We start from the raw sequence: 17,852 nt of genomic DNA, 5'->3' as shown, positions 1-17,852 counted from the left end.
GCCAGGATGGTGTTTTCAGGAAGAACACCAATGCATTGTAGTTTCCTCAGGAAGTCAGTGGTGTCTCGAAGATAGCTGGGAGTGCTGGTAGCATAGGGTCTGAGGAGAGAATCCAAATAGCCAGATAATCCTGCTGTAAGAGTGCCAATGCCTGAGATGATGGGGCGTCCAGTGTTTCCGGGTTTATGGATCTTGGGTAGCAGATAGAATACCCCTGGTTGGGGTTCTGGGGGTGTGTCCATGTAGATTTGTTCCCGTACTGTAGCTGGGAATTTCTTGAGCAGATGGTGTAGTTTCTTTTGGTATTCCTCAGTGGGATCAGAGGATAGTGGCCTGTAGAATGTGGTTTGGGGGGAACCCGGGCCCACCCTCTACTCCGGGTTCCAGCCGAGGGCCCTGTGGACTGCAGCTGTCTATAGTGCCTCCTGTAACAGCTGCATGACAGCTACAACTCCCTGGGCTACTTCCCCATGGCCTCCTCCAAACACCTTCCTTATTCTCACCACAGGACCTTCCTCCTGGTGTCTGATAACGCTTGTGCTCCTCAGTCCTCCAGCAGCACACCCTCTCACTCTCAGCTCCTTGCACCTCTTGCTCCCAGCCCCTCACACTCGCACCACAAACTGAAGTGAGCTCCTTTTAAAACCCAGGGGCCCTGATTAGTCTGCCTTAATTGATTCTAGCAGCTTCTTCTTAATTGGCTCCAGGTGTCCTAATTAGCCTGCCTGCCTTAACTGGTTCTAGCAGGTTCCTGATTACTCTAGTGCAGCCCCTGCTCTGGTCACTCAGGGAACAGAAAACTACTCATCCAGTGACCAGTATATTTGCCCTCTACCAGACTCCTGTACCCCACTGGTCTGGGTCTGTCACTGTCACTATATATATATATATATACACACACACCTCTACCCCGATATAATGCGGTCCTCGGGAGCCAAAAAATCTTACCGCGTTATAGTTGAAACTGCGTTATATCGGATAGAGAAGGCTGTGCCTCCCCAAACAGCTTGGCCCCACCCCATCCGACCCTCACCTACTTCCCGACCCCCTCAGAACCCCCGACCCCTCCCCATTCCTTGTCCCCTGACTGCCCCCCAAGACCCTCGGCCCCTTATCCAACCCCTCGGCCCCGGTCCATCACCCTTAACACATCACTCAGAGCAGCGTGTCGGAGCCATCCCAAGAAGGGTGTGGGGCCCAGGACAAATCAGCCTCCCCTCTAGTCTCCTCACCGTCTGTCTGGCGCGCCTCCCCCCGTCCACCTGACCGCTGCTCTCCTGCTCACCATCTTCCCACCCGCCTGCCTCCTCTCCCCCATCCTGCCTGCCTCTCACCTCCCCATTCACCTCTTCACCCCACTTGCCCGCCCGCCTCGCACCCTTAACATGCCACTCAGAGCAGCGTGTCGGAGCCAGACATGCTGATGCGCTGATCCACTGGAGTGTGAAGCCCCACCCCCAGAGCGCTGCTTCACCACGTTATATCCAAATTCGTATTATATTGGGTCACATCATATCGGGGTAGAGGTGTATATATATATATATATATATATATATATATATATATGTTGATATCACTAGGCCTAGATGAACCAAAGTTCTTCAATGTTTAACTCTAATCGACCTCGAAAGCTAGATGCATGGAATGTGTAAACAGCCAATTATCAATTACAACCCCCCCCATACCAGGTACCAAGCGATAATGATGAGGCTAGCATGTTTCTGGCTGAAGAGGTAATAAACCAAGAGTAAACAGGACCAGGTAACAGTTTAGAGGAGTTACTAACAAACTAGACTTATAGCCCCAGAATGATTTAATTGCTTAAATGTATAAACATGCCTTCGGTAGAGAGGGGAGAGGGAAGAGAGGGAGGGGTGGGGGGAGAAGGGGAGAAAAGGGGGGGCTTAGTTGTAAAATGTATAAAGAGAGGAAAACTGTTTTTGCTGGTGTGCTTGATCTGAGACTTGTCTGTCTCCTTGCACCACTTTGAGATCTCAAATAAACTTTGTTTGCTTCTCCACCCTGGTGTGTTTATTGGCGCGAAGCACACCGGGCAACGAACCCCGCTGTTGCTGTCCTCGGGCCTCAGTGCCGGCAACATATATATATAGTGATAGACCCAGACAAGCTGGGTACAGCAGTGTACTAGAAGGCAGATATACTGTCCACTGGATAAACAGTTTTCTGTTCCCTGACTAACCAGAGCATGGGCTGCTCCAGGCTAGGGTGGACACATGACTCCAATTAGCCTGCAAAGAGTCAGGTGAGGCCGTTAAACTAATGTGAACACCTGACTCTAATTAAGGCCCCACTGATACTGTAAAAGAGCTCACTCCAGTCAGGCTGGGGAGAGGAAAAGGGAGCCAGAGGAAAGGAAGTGCGGCTGAAGGGCTGGGTAATGAAGACACCTTCAAGCCACTGGAAAGGGAGCCCTAAGGTAAGGGTGAAGAAGGCGTTGAGAGAGAGAAGCGGGACAGCTGTGGGGAAATGGCCCAGGGAAATGTAGCAACTCTGGCAGTGAAAGGTTGGCTGCCAACAGCTGCTGCCACTAGGGTCCCTGGGTCAGAACCCAGAGTAGAGGGCGGTCCCGGGTTCCCCCCAACCCGCCACTACAGAAACACCTCCTGGGAGGGGAAGACAGGCCCCTGTCAGGACAGGATGCTAAACTGTTCTGGAACAAGCCCGTAGGAACAGCGAGACTGTGGGAGTTCTCTCACCAACCTCCTTGCTGGCTTATTATGAAAAGGCCTCAGTAGGCTGTAACCCTGGCCCTAGAGAGAGAAGGGCTATGTGGAGGGTTGCAGTAAGCCTCTGAGGGTAGCATAAACCGCCTGGAAATATGGGACCCACGGGGACAAAGTCAGAGCTCTGCCACTATATATATATACATTTAAAATAAAAAAATTACTTAACATCCCTTGCACTACTCAAATTAATTTTATACAACTGTACATGGATGACATTTCCATTTTCTGCAATCAAGTCAAGTTCCAATGGAAACCCCTTATATTATTTTAGTGATTTTGATTAAATTGTCCAATTGTCTCTCTGAATTGATTAGTTACAGACCATTTCTGTGGGGAAAGGGCCCATATTCCTTCAGAATAGCTGTAAAGGCTTCTGTGGATAAAACAGATTGGTGCTAGCAGTGGCTACCTGACCCCCTTCTATAATTTGTTTAGCTACCAGGGTTCCACCCAATGTGACTGTACCGAGTTGCACATATCGTTACATTTACATAGCTGGGTTTAATTATCAGACCAAGAATTCCCTTCTTATATTACCACAACTGTTACCTTTTAACATTTCCACAACTCCCAACTGTTTACTTCCCTCCAACCTCTGCAGTATTAATTTCTGCAAAAGCTGCTTTTAACTCTTCACTCTCTTTCTTTAAATCACTTACTTCTACATTCAGTTCATCATATCTGAGCTTCATTATATTAGTCTTTGCTGCTGTGGCTTTTAAAGTTTCACTGCCAACATGGTTTTGTGAACTTAAACCCTCCGGTCTCACTCAGAGTGCTGTGTTTATCAGCTGCTGTTTCTGCAGCGTCACTGATAAGCTTTTTGCTTAAAGTGGTGCGGTCTGCTAATAAAGACTAAGCCACCAAGTACAATCCCTGCAACACAACTGCCTTAGTCTGTGCTTTCTTTACCTTGGGATTGTTCAAAAAGACAGGAAAACATATGTCTCCATGTTCACCCATGGGTCTTTTACGCTAAAATTTTCAATGGAATACAGCAGACCCCTGTCATGCTTTGTCCACAAAAACATTTCACATAAGTATCCAAAGTACCCTCCATTAAAACTCCAGAAAAAACAAAGTGCAAAAGGGGGGTGGGGTGGAAAGCAACCAATTAACCCAGTGAGGTTATTTTAAAGTATAGGCTAACAGCAGCATGTTTAGCAAACTGTGAGGAGGAAAAGAAGAAGACAAGGATATAGTTAGCTCTGAGCAAAGAGTAGGGCTCCCTGGATTGAAACAGTTGGGAACCCTTACCCCTAGTTTTTATCCTTCCTCTGGGAGAGGAATGGGACTTGTTACTTGCTCTTGTAAACCCTGAATTTGTTCCCCCAGTGTCTGCTGATTTTGTTTGCATGCCAAGTGGATTACAGGATTGCCCTTCTCTGTTGCAGTTAACTGTTTCTGAGTAACTCCATGTGTTAAAAGAACAGGAGTACTTGTGGCACCTTAGAGACTAACACATTTATTAGAGCATAAGCTTTCGTGGGCTACAACCCACTTCTTCGGATGCATATAGAGTGAAACATATATTGAGGAGATATATATATACACACATACAGAGAGCATGAACAGGTGGGAGTTGTTTTACCAACTGTGAGAGGCCAATTAAGTAAGAGAAAAAAAACTTTTGAAGTGATAATCAAGATAGCTCAGTACAGACAGTTTGATAAGAAGCAAGTGTGAAAATACTTACAAGGGGAGATAGATTCAATGTTTGTAATGGCTCAGCCATTCCCAGTCTTTATTTAATCCTGAGCTGATTGTGTCTAGTTTGCATATCAATTCCAGCTCAGCAGTCTCTCGTTGGAGTCTGTTTTTGAAGTTTACAGACTAACACGGCTGCTACTCTGAAACCTGTCCATGTGTTAACCTGCTCACTCTCAGTTTTTCACTTTGAAACTTTTTTTTCCTTCACTCCACTATGACCATGTCACAGTTCCTGTCTCTTAAGGTGGTCTGTTAACTCTGCTTCTGACTCCAAACCCTGTAGTGCCAAATTATCTTTAGCCACCCCTAACTCTAATTTGCAATCCTCCAGTTGCCTTTCCTGGAGTAGCACCAAACTTGAAAGATTATTGGCAGCCTTCCATAATGCTGCCTTTACTTCAAACCTCTTACAAATGGACTTAAGTGCCTCCTTTTCCTGGAAGGCATCCTGTCCCCATGGGCACGGACCTCCTTCTGCTACCCATTTACCAAGGAGGGTGGGCTTTCCAGCCAGCCGCCATCCCTCTGGGATACTACACCTTCCCCATTTCCTTTTTAATCTCATCCTAGGTTGACCCCCATACCTGGAATGGGCTCTGATTCTTTCATATCCATCTATTTTAAAAATCTGTTACCCAGCTTGCAAGAACCTGAAACTACCATCATGAGAGCCTGGCATACCCCTGCCAAGCAGCTGTGTGGACTGTTGGCAAGAGGGACTTACCTGGCTGCTATTCACCTGTCCAGCATGATGCAGCCGAGTCACAGCACCAAGATGTTAAGGGCTTCCCCTTCACCCCTCCCCCCAGTTCTTGTCACGCAGACACAAAGCAGAAGCCCAGAAGTCCAAAGTGCAGGCAGTGCAATGTTTATTGGGGTTAGTTTCAAGCAGTTATGTCCATAACTCTGATGCCACAGAGCTTTGTTTCCCAGTGTCCCTGTTCTCCCCTCCTCCTTCTCAGGCCCAAATATACCTGCCATGCACAGTCCCACCCCTTACAATTTATGGTCATGTTACATTTTTCAGGGTCTTGAGTCTGGGGGTTTTGGTATCACCTGTTTTGTATTCCATGGGAGGAGTAAGGAATGAGGTTCTGCTTTGTCAGGGACAGGCATTTCTTTGGCTTTTACTGTTTTTTATACCTTCCCCCCAATCCTCCTTGCCCCTCCCAAATGGTTGTTTCACCTTATCTGAGGAGTGGAGTTGAGGCAAGACTGTCCTTCAAGTGTATGCTCATATATTAAACTCCCATTCTACTCAGCAACACTTTAGCTCTATTCCTTATATTTTCTCATTGTGCTAAAAGCCCCATATGGTTGTGGGAAATGCAACACACAGCATCTTTGTTCCTCATTCACACACATTAGTAAGGATATAAAAGTATCAAAAATCAAACCCAAAATTCAATCCCAGGCTAACAAAAAGGCCTATATACAATCATGTGGTAAATGTGAACCATAGATGTGTCTGATTCAGACAGTGAGAATCCCTGTGAGTTTACAGTATGCAAGATGGACAAAGCCACTGGAGAAAGGAAATATAAACATTTCCATTCCATATGTGGGGAACAGAGGTAGGAGCTGAAGCCCTGATACTCAAAGCTGTTTTGGAAGTCAAGGGAAGTTAGGAGCTTAAATATCTTTGAGGATCTGGACCTGAGAGATATAGTCTAGGATTTAGGATTTTCAAAGGTGACTAAGGTATGGAAGTGTCACATTCTCACTGAAATGCAACAGAAGCGCCCTTAAGCTCACACATTAAGTGACTTGTCTGAGGTCCCAAAGAAGATTAGCTGGGTCACATTCCAGAGCCTTAACCATGTGCAGGTTTGGAAGTATTTGTTTTTTTGTCTGTAAATGTTGATTTCACTGCATGCACACAAACTGACAAACAAATATTTCTGTTGATAATAAGTGAAATTTACTGATGGGCAAGTAAGAACAATGCTGTCTGCAAACCCTTTAGAGTGATTTAAGGCTATTCACTTTGTGAAAAATCTGCACCCATGAGTGACGCAGTTTTACCAAGCTTAATTCCCCTGTGTAGACAGTGTTATGTCATCAGGAGAACTTCTCCCATCAACTTAGCTACCACCTCTCATGGAGGTGGATTAAATAAAACATCAATGGGAAAGCTCTTGCCCATCAACGTAGGCGCACCTTCATCTGGAGAAGAGAAGACTGAGAGGGGACATGATAACAGTTTTCAATACATAAAATGTTGTTACAAGAAGGAAGGAGAAAAATTGTTCTCCTTAACCTCTGAAGATAAGACAAGAAGCTATGGGCTTAAATTGCAGCAAGGACAGTTTAGGTTAGGCATTAGGAAAAACTTCCTAACTGTCAGGGTGGTTAAGCACTGGAATAAATTGCCTAGCTAGCTTGTGGAATCTCCACTATTGGAGATTTATAAGAGCAGGTTAGACAAACACTTGTCAGGGATGGTCTAAATCAGGGGTGGGCAAACTTTTTGGCCTGAGGGCCACATCTAGGTATGGAAATTGTACGTGGGGCCATGAATGCACATGAAACTGGGGGTTGGAATCCAGAAGAGGGTGAGGGCTCCAGCTGGGGGTGCGTGCTCTGGAGTGGGGCCAGAAATGAGGAGTTCAGGGGTGGGAAGGGGCTCCGGACTGGGGCAGGGGGTTGGAGTGCAGGGGTGTGTGTGTGGGTTCTGGCTCAGGGATCAGGGCTGGGGCAGGAGGGTTGGGGTGCGGGTGCAGGCTCCAGATGACATTTACCTCCGGCTCCTATGTGGAGGTGCAGCCAGGTGATTCTGCATGCTACCCTGTCCAAAGGTGCCACCTCTGCAGTTCCCATTGGCTGTAGTTCCCAGACAATGGGCTCTGTGGGGGCAGCGCTTGGGGCAGGTGCAGCGTGCGGAGCCCCCTGATTGCCCCTACGCGTAGGAGCCAGAGGAGAGACATGTTGCTGTTTCCGGGAGCCACATGGAGCACCGGAGCGGGGCAAGACCTGGATCCCCCCTCCCTGGCGGGAGTTTGAAGGCCAGATTAAAACGTCTGAAGGGCCGGATGTGGCCCCGGGCCGTAGTTTGCCCACCCCTGCTCTAGATAATACTTCATCCTGCCATGAGTGCAGGGGACTGGACTAGATGATCTTGAGGTCCCTTCCAGGCTTAAGATTATTTGATTCTATGATTTTCCAGGATAAGGTGTTATTCAGTAAAACTTCTTTACTATCACATAACACCCACTATCCTTTCAGAAATGTAGACTGAGAAATTTTCCAAGTTGTCTATGGGACTAGCTCAGTATCTTTATTTTATTTTCACAGGATGTCAGTGTTGTTCTATGGAATTCCCCCTGCGGGGCAGAGAAAATCTCCATGTTTAGCCCACATGACCTTGTGCTGGAGTGACACCTTTAACATCAAAGGAGTGACTCTGGATTTACCCTGATGTAACTGAGGTCAGGATCTGCCTCACTGAATGGTGCCTTTCAAAATTTAGAAAAATAGAAAAGCCTCCACAAATGCAGTGGAAAATCTTGGTGCCTGAGTACATTTTTGTCAGTTAATCTCCAGAGCACCCCTTTCACCTCCTTGTTCGTCAGGCTGTAGATGATGGAGTTTAGCATGGGGGTCGCAACGGAGTACACCAAAGCAATGAATTTGCCACCATTCAGAGAGTAGCTGGATTTGTGTTTCAGGTGCATGGTGCAGGCTGTACTGTAGAAGAGAGTCACCACCAGGAAGCGCGAGGAGCAGGTTGGAGAAGGTTTTGTGCCAGCCCTCAGCTGATGTCATCTTCAGGATGGTGGAGATGATACAAACGTAAGACACAAGGATGAGCATGAATGGCAGCAGAACCAAGAAGAAGGCAACTAGGAGAATGGCAATTTCAGTCCTGTGGGTGTCCCTGCAGGCCAGTTCTGTCACAGGGGGAGCATCACAGAAGAAATGGTTGATTTCATTAGAGCCACAGAAGGGTAGGGTGAATATGGCCGCAATGTGATCCATTAGCACCAGGAGTTTGGTGACCCATTAAGCAGCCTCAAGTCCCGTATAGACCCTGCTGTTCATAAGGAGTGGGTAAAGCAGCACTGATACACATGGTCATTTTCAATCATACAGCACCACTTCTTAGGAGTGTCTCTGTTTTAGGAATGCCAGCCATGTTTTTGCCAACTTCATGTACTGGACAATGAACTTGTAAACAGCTGTTTGCTTTATGACAGGGCCTGGTTTTGGTTTATAGCATGGCTTTTGCTGACTGTGGTTCAGGGCTCAGGTCTTGTACCAGGCCCCATGCTCCAGGATCTCTCTCTGTCCTACAGAGGGTTCCAAATGTGGGTGAGCAGAGTGGTTTTAAATTCTCATCCATGCCTGCTTGGGACCTCATCACAACTTCAAACTATGAACCAAGCACAGAATACACAAGGTATGGGTGTGCTTCTTGGTATGTTGTACAGGAGGACAGTCTTTCTATCAATCTATCGATTGATCTGTATGCACAATCTCTCTCTCTCTTGTTTAATACCATGGTATCTTGGCATCCACAAGAAAGGCAGCAAAATCATATGAAATTGGCATATAGTGTTTCTAGTCAAGTATTCTTTGGGGCCTGAGAGGTTTATAGGGAAAGAGGCAACGCAGGTGTCCACTTGACCTATGGAGGCAGGAGCTATCCTGCATATTGAACTGAGTTTCCACTATCCACATGAGCAGAGTAGGAGATGCAGAGTCACTTGCTCCAACCCCAGTCTGTTCAAAATGTGCCTCGTACAGCCATTCACACCCGTGGAAGATGAGTGAGAGGACACATATGCACTAGGCAGGTTCTGTCCTCACTGGAATAAATCAGGAGTGCCTCCAGTGAAAAGAATGAGGTTAGACCAGTGTAAAGCTAGTGGTGTCCCTATCGGCCAGTTTTCAAACTTTATTGATAATTACAGTTGATGGGGACCATTTGCTAGAAACAGTTTTAGATGAAAAATGGCTTTTAGTCAAAATAAAAAATTCAGAGCAAAATGTGTTCTCCCAGTGATTTCTTTTTTTGGAGGGGTGGGGGGAATGAAAAAGAATTGTAAAGCCCAAAACCTAATACATTTTGGCTGAAGACCATGGGGACATTGGAAGAAAAAAATGCTGAAAACAAATCGTTTTTTGTTTTGGTCAAACTTTAGCAGAGGAACAAAAACATTTCCCAGCTAGCTCTTTTCACACTGACAAGTGCAATACTCCACATGAAGCCCCACTGGACCTAATGGAAACCAACGTGTATGCACCGACTTCACTAGGGCTACCCTGATTTACCCCACCTGGTCATCTGACTCAGCGACTCAATGGGGTAGAATCTTGCCCTAAGAGTGGTAGGGAAACTTGGTCTCAACCACACTTCATTCCTGAAGTGAATGGAGTTATTGTAGGATTTGAGAGCAGAGTTTGATTTGCTGTGATGATGCCATTTGGAGAATTAAGGCTGACAAGAGTCTTCTCTCTCATCCTCTCTTTCTCTAGATATTCTTTCTTTGGTTCTTCCATCACTGATAAAGATTGGGGGGAGGAGATTATAGATCCAGCATGTATGAATATTCTGTGCTAGATCATCAACTGGTGCATATGGAGGTAGCTTCAGTCACTGTAATGGAGCTACACCAACTGACACCAGCTGTGGATCAGGTCCACTGCTTCCAGTGGAGCTGTGGTGGATTTATACCATCTGGAGAACTGCACTATTGACTCTGATGAAACTCCACTGATTTCTGCTCATTCAGGTTCAGGGCCCAAACCAAGTGCATGGCTTCATTCTCTTCTTTTGCAAGAATATAAATCATTAGAAAGTCCAGAGAAGTCATTGGAGTTATACGGTCAAAAACTGGAGGAAGTACAAAGAGACTTTGACTCATGTTTAGGACAGTTTGAAAACTTTTTTGGGGGGAAGGCGTGGAAAATAAAGTTTTTGACTAAATTAAAATGTAGCTTTCTTGGGGCAACCTGATCCCAAAGGTTGGGCTCCTTATTCCTCCCTCTTTATGGGCTTGGTGACGCATTTTAGGAGCAATGGTGCCTGAGTTATTTGTACTTGATACCTCCACCTAGTGGAGGTAATACACATCCCCATGACAGTAGGACATTACAGGAAATCAAGGCCCAACAGAGAAGGATAAGTAAAGATTTATTCTGAGAAAGGAAGGGAGAAGATTGAGAAGGAAATAAGGGCAGGAATGAAGGACAACAGGAAACAACATGAAAGGACAAAGGGATGATCAATACAAATAGGTGAATAACTGATTTTTCATTTCACTTGCAATTCTGTCAAAAGTTGAATAATTTAGGCAAATTTAAAAAGCAACTAAATATTTCATTCAACCCAAAACAAAGAGTTGTGTTTTTGTGGCACTTTTTTCACACCGTGGATAGAACATACCAAGCACTTCACTTTTAGCCCAGTGGTAAGATCATTCACCTGAGATGTGGGAGACCTGTGTTGATTACCCCCTCCGCCTGATGAGGAGCAGGGAGTTCAACTTGGGTAAAACCTAGAAGAGTGACCGAATCACTGGACTACAGGATACTTTACTATGGGGCCTGTTCTGAGTATTAGACCTAGAAAATGTACCCCTATTGTGAATGGGAAAGCTCATAAAATGTTACAAGAACTATGAAAAATAGGTCAAGTTGTTTACAACATTAAATGTTAGAAACAGGTGCAAGAGAACCAGACAGAGAAAATGGATTAGTCTAAACAAAAAAGGCCATGTGAAATTCAACCCAAGGAATGTTGAAATTATGTTTGTTAAAGACAGATGATGTGGAAGTGAAAGTTAATAGGCCAAAACTAGTGGACAAAATAACAAGGGGGATGAACTATGCCACCCACTTTTTCCATTTTGGGGATTTCTTAAAAAGAGACTTTGAAGAAAAATACATTATTAGTTCAGTGCTCTCTCTCATCTCCTGTCCCAACTTACATCCCAGCTTGTCTCACCTTGACTCATCTAAAGGACTTTCTTCCTCAGAGGAAGACCGGTTGGCCTTGCTCATGTTTAAGGAATTTTGCTTTCACCTGTGAGTGCCGAAAGGCATCCCATTATCATGGCATCCAGTCCTCATCCTACCACTGTGGATATCTAATTACCAACACCGCAAAGGCACATCAGATCCTGTATTGTATTCCCTTCCCTTGTTGTTTTATTTTCTTCCCCACTGTTTGTTTCCTCCTAGTCTGTCTCATTGTCCTGCCTTTTCATTCAATCTTGAGTTAATCACATTGCATCCATCCAAACCATCCTTGAAAGGATCCAACCAGGATGATGACCCTGACTGGTTTGTAACGGACCAAGGTCCAAGCAGCAGCTGACAGAGACTTTGGTAAAGTCTAACTAAGTTTGTTTTGCATAATTACTCACCCACAATTTCAATATAAACATTTGTTTGAATTTCGTGTTCTTTCTTGTGTTTAGTCAATAAACTTTCAATTGGAATTTGCCAAGTAACCGAGTAAAACCAAGGCCTTTTTTTAGAAATAACCCTGAACCCACCTTTTAATGTTTCATGTTCGACACTGAAAGAGTTTATAAACACTGTTAGCTCTTTGGGCCTTTCAGATCAATATGCATACAACAGGGCCATGCAATCTCTCATGTTGAAGCTGTTCCTAAATGTATATATAATTACAGAGCCCTTCAAGCAGGGACTTACTTTTAATTTGACTTTCCCAGCTCCCAGCTGAGGACCCTAACCACTAGCATCACCCTTAACCACTCTCATGAACAGTTTTGGGTTGACTGAAACTGCATTTCTTGGCGAATAAGCTATTAGTCCAAAAAAATTTCCCCAGCTCTAATAATCAATTAAACAACTAACCAATACAATGCCATTAATTACATCCACTCTCTGAATTTCACCGAAGACCCAATCTATTTAATATTTACAAGAATACACCAAAATGTCTCCCCAAAGGCTTTTACTGTTCAGCCCCCAACTCCACCAAACAACTAAAACCTGTAGGGAGATTTTCAGGTGCTTTCTTGTTACTAGTGTCCCTCCAAATTTACACCAATGTAACTCCTAGCGCTGACCAGGAATCTGCCAACAAAGCTTTCGTTCAGAAAAGGCCTATTTGTGAAAACCAAAACTGTTTTCAGGGAAGGATCAATTGTGACACATAGCCTAATGCCAACAAAATTTCAAAAAAGGTTTAAAAATTGTCAGAATGTCCCATTTTGACATTTTTGAAATGAAAATAGTCTAGATAATACTTACTCTTGCCATGAGTGCAGGGGACTGGATTAGGTGACCTCTCAAGATCCTTTCCAGTCCTATGATTCAATGATTCGATGATTTTATGTCAAGTATCAGAGGGGTAGCCATGTTAGTCTGGACCTGTAAAAAGCAACAAACCATCCTTTGGCACCTTTAAGACTAACAGATGTATTGGAGCATAAGCTTTCGTGGGTGAATACCCACTTCGTCAGACGCATGTAATGGAAATTTCCAGAGGCAGGTATAAATATGCAGGCAAGAATCAGTCTGGAGATAACAAGGTTAGTTCAATCAGGGAGGGTGAGGTCCTCTGCTAGCAGTTGAGGTGTGAACACCAAGGGAGGAGAAACTGCTTTTGTAGTTGGCTAGCCATTCACAGTCTTTGTTTAATCCTGATCTGATGGTGTCATATTTGCAAATGAACTGAAGCTCAGCAGTTTCTCTTTGGAGTCTGGTCCTGAAGTTTTTTTGCTGTAAGATGGCTACCTTTACATCTGCTATTGTGTGGCCAGGGAGGTTGAAGTGTTCTCCTACAGTTTTTTGTATATTGCCATTCCTGATATCTGACGTGTGTCCATTTATCCTTTTACATAGTGACTGTCCAGTTTGGCCAATGTGCATAGCAGAGGGGCATTGCTGGCACATGATGGCATATATAACATTGGTGGACGTGCAGGTGAATGAACCGGTGATGTTGTAGCTGATCTGGTTAGGTCCTGTGATGGTGTTGCTGGTGTAGATATGTGGGCAGAGTTGGCATCGAGGTTTGTTGCATGGATTGGTTCCTGAGTTAGAGTTGTTATGGTGCGGTGTGTGGTTGCTGGTGAGAATATGCTTAAGGTTGGCAGGTTGTCTGTGGGCGATGAGTGGCCTGCCTCCCAAGGTCTGTGAAAGCGAGGGATCATTGTCCAGGATGGGTTGTAGATCACTGATGATGCATTGGAGAGGTTTAAGCTGAGGACTGTAGGTGATGGCCAGTAGAGTTCTGTTGGTTTCTTTCTTGGGCTTGTCTTGTAGCAGGAGGCTTCTGGGTACACATCTGGCTCTGTTGATTTGTTTCCTTATTTCCTTGTGCGGATATCGTAGTTTTGAGAATGCTTGGTGAAGATCTTGTGGGTGTTGGTCTCTGTCTGAGGGGTTGGAGCAGATGCGGTTGTACCTCAGCGCTTGGCTGTAGACGATGGATTGTGTGGTGTGTCCAGGGTGGAAGCTGGAGGCATAAAGATAGGCATAACAGTTGGTGGGTTTTCGGTATAGGGTGGTGGTAATGTGACCATCACTTATTTGTACTGTGGTGTCTAGGAAGTGGACCTCCCGTGTAGATTGGTCCAGGCTGACGTTGATGGTGGGGTGGAAGCTGTTGAAATCGTGGTGGAATTCTTCCAGTCTCCTTCCATATGATTTTATGGTTCAACATTTAAAAATTTGAGTTAATTTATACCAAAAAATAAGTTTGAAAATATGTAAATGGTCAAAATGAAAATACGAATTGCTGAAATTATCAAAATGAAACTTTTAATTTGGCACAATCAATTATTATTGATAATTATTATTACTGTTATCATTATCATCAGTTCACAATATTTTTGTGATTTCAACTCTTCATACTGATTCAGGATGGAATTTTTTAATATATATATTGAAGGGTTAAAATCCATGTGCATTTTATATAACAGCCTGGTATATGGATTGTGCTAGCTCTTTTCCAGACCCAAAGTCCAGAGTTTGGTTAAGAGACCAGAGGCCTAGCTAATAGTGATTAGCTAAGAGAAAGCAGAATAAACAAGACAACATTGCCTTTGCTAAGATATGCTTGGTCAGTAGAAATGCCAGATGTTGAAGCAATAACTGAATAATTATGTTTCATCCAATGTTTCAAATTGAACAAAGGATCCCTGTTCCTATTGTGTTTCTCCTGAAGGGAAAACAGTCTTCCCACAGATCCAACCTTGAGTTTATGAAAAATTGGCACATGTCACTATAATGATATGGCATCCTTCCACCTCCCTTCCAAGGGACCAATGCCCTGCCTTAAGACATAAAGGAGACAATCTCTATTTCCATATGCTTTCACTGTTTCTTTGCTTTAACCCCTAGGACTGTACCTGTTGGACAATCAAAGGAGTTGCTTCATTCCTATGGACCCCAAATCAGAATTCAACATATATATTTTATACTAATAACATTTTATCAAAGTATTAATTAAATGTTAACTTGCTAACTTGAGACCATGGGCGGAGACATTATGTAACCTTTTAACCATTGGCTAATGTGCTAACTTGTCTTGCTGCAAAACCTATCCTGGGGTGTGGAACTGCCTACCTCGTCACTTTCCCCCGCCCATGGAAAATCTATATATTCCATTGTAATCAATTGATTGACAGTGTCTCTGAGCCCAATAAGCCAGGTGACACTCCACCAGCGCTGTGTGTAATAAACTCCTATGCTTGACCACTACACGACTACACGGTGTGGATGTATGTCCTTCATATATATATATAAATATATATAAATATATATATAAATGGTGGTAAATGCTAGTAACTCCATTCACTGGTGAAATTACATCAGAATTAAACTCATATACATGAGATCAGAAGCTGGACCTTAAGGAGTTTCATTGCTGAAGACAAAGAACTGAGCCAGAGACATTTACAATAAATCTAGGTTCTTTATGCAAAAAAACCTTCTTCTCCCCACCAGTCTCCAGAAGGAGCCCATCACCTCCTTGTTTCTCAGGCTGTAGATGATGGGGTTTAGCATGGGCATGATGACCGTGTTGGACAGACAGAGAAACTTCTCTGTGTCTGGTGAGTAGGCTGTCTTGGGGTTCAGATACACAATGCAACCAGAGCCATAGAAGAGCATCATGGCCAGGAGGTGTGAGGAGCAGGTGGAGAAGGATCTCCTCCTGCCCTCCCTCGAGGGCATCCTCAGGATGGTGGAGATGAGGCAGGCGTCAAACAGGAGGATTAGCGTGAAGGAAAAGTTCACAAACAGCGCCAACATGAAGACAGCTATTTCTTTTGGGAGGTGTCCCCACAGGCCAGATTCAGCAGTGGGGGGATGTCACAGTAGAAATTTAGGAACAGCTTCAACATGAGCGATTGCATGGCCCTGTTGTATGCATATTGATCTGAAAGGCCCAAAGAGCTAACGGTATTTCTAAACTCTTTCACTGTCGAACATGAAACGGTAAAAGGTGGGTTCAGGGTTATTTTTAAAGAAAGGCTTTGGTTTTACTTGGTTACTTGGCAAACACCCATAAACATTCATTCCAATTGAAAGTTTATTGACTAAACAGCCCACACCCCGCTCCTGTACCCTAACTCCCTCCCAAACCCCATACCTCCTCCCACGTCCTAACTCCCGGCCAGACTCCACACCCCAATGTTTTTTTTTTATGTTTTTTTATAAAGTGCTCTTATCCAAAGCACTTTACAATAGTTAGCTAACAGTACAAACAATATTTGGAAAGATCATTAAGTGGTCCGCCAAGACCCTTAGCAATTTTCAAGTGGGCTGTGAAAAAAAAAAGTTAGACTACAAAAACAATCAAGGTACCTCACTTTATTTTCATTTACTTCCTATTACTTATAATATAGGAGGAGAATGAAGAAAAAAAGAATGAAAAATGGGGGCAGGGGGAGATAAGAGAGAATGCTCTTTTTCTTTGCTGGGTCCCGAGTGGGGGGGCCAAAAATGAAGCTGAGCACAGGGCCCCACTAACTCTAAATCTGCCACTGAGCAGATCTCCAAGAAGGACAGGTTCCTGAGGAAGAAATACATGGGGGTGTGAAGGGCAGGGTCGACCAATGTCAGGAGAATGATGAAGAGATTTCCAGCCAGGGAAATCAAGTAGGTAGATAAAAACACAGGAAATAATAAGTATTTCAGTCTGGTAAGCTTGGAAAATCCCAGGAGAAAGAACTGGGTCTGTAGGGTGTAGTTTCCTCCTGCCATTCCTTTCCCATTCCCCATCCTGTAGGGAAAAAAAGGAGGAAGCAACCCCAATAGGGCAAAAGGTTTCCAAAATACTGATCTGAATTCTGGTTAAGATTTTAAACACTCCCAAGTTTGACTCCCTGGTTTAGATTCAGATTCTTCTTGACTCTCCCTGACAAGGTAATGAATTCTGTCTTCTTTGAATTGGCCCAGATACTCAGCTGGTGTGAATTGAATTGAATGAGGACCGACTGCCAGCTATGCTGATTTACACCAACGGGGCATCGCCCTCATTGACTCAAAATGATCTAAAACCGACTTACACCAGTTGCAAATCTAGCCCAACTGACTCCATTGGTCCTATGGCTGATTTTGCATGAGATGGAGACTTGAGTTATTGATTCCAATTTACATCACCTGAAGAGATGACCCTGGGAAGCCTGGGAAGCAAGCAGGGAGAACTGGAAGTCCTGGCACCGTCAAGGAATTATGATGTGATTGGAATAACAGAGACTTGGTGGGATAACTCACATGACTGGAGTACTGTCATGGATGGATATAAACTGTTCAGGAAGGACAGGCACGGCAGAAAAGGTGGGGGAGTTGCATTGTATGAAGTGTAAGGTTATGCATTTAGGGATGACTAACAAGAATTTTAGTTATAAGCTGGGGACGCATCGGTTGGAAGTAACGGAAGAGGAGAAGGACCTCGGAGTCCTGGTTGATCGCAGGATGACTATGAGTCGGCAATGTGACGTGGCCGTAAAAAAAGCTAATGCGGTCCTGGGATGCATTAGGCGAGGTATTTCCAGTAGGGATAAGGAGGTGCTGGTTCCGTTATACAAGGCACTGGTGAGACCTTATTTGGAGTACTGTGTGCAGTTCTGGTCTCCCATGTTTAAAAAGGATGAATACAAACTGGAACAGGTACAGAGAAGGGCCACTAGGATGATCCGAGGAATGGAAAACCTGTCGTATGAAAGGAGACTCGAGGAGCTCGGTTTGTTTACCTTAACAAAAAGAAGGCTGAGGGGGGATATGATTGCTCTCTTTAAATATATCAGAGGGATAAATACCAGGGAGGGAGAGGAATTATTTCAGCTCAGTACTAATGTGGACACGAGAACAAATGGATATAAACTGGCCGTCGGGAAGTTTAGGCTTGAAATTAGACGAAGGTTTCTAACCATCAGAGGGGTGAAGTTCTGGAACAGCCTTCCGAGG

The 17,852-nt window shown here is 44.4% G+C and overlaps 1 pseudogene; it reads right to left on the bottom strand.

Moving 5' to 3' along the window:
* Nucleotides 1-6,602: 6,602 nt before the first annotated feature.
* Nucleotides 6,603-15,692, bottom strand: LOC135886152 (olfactory receptor 5V1-like; annotated as a pseudogene).
* Nucleotides 15,693-17,852: the final 2,160 nt, after the last annotated feature.

Source organism: Emys orbicularis, chromosome 12, assembly GCF_028017835.1.
Source record: "Emys orbicularis isolate rEmyOrb1 chromosome 12, rEmyOrb1.hap1, whole genome shotgun sequence".
In the NCBI taxonomy this organism is placed as follows: domain Eukaryota; kingdom Metazoa; phylum Chordata; order Testudines; family Emydidae; genus Emys; species Emys orbicularis.
The sequence above is the reverse complement of the archived record's forward strand: the minus strand, read 5'-3'. Positions and strand labels throughout refer to the sequence as shown.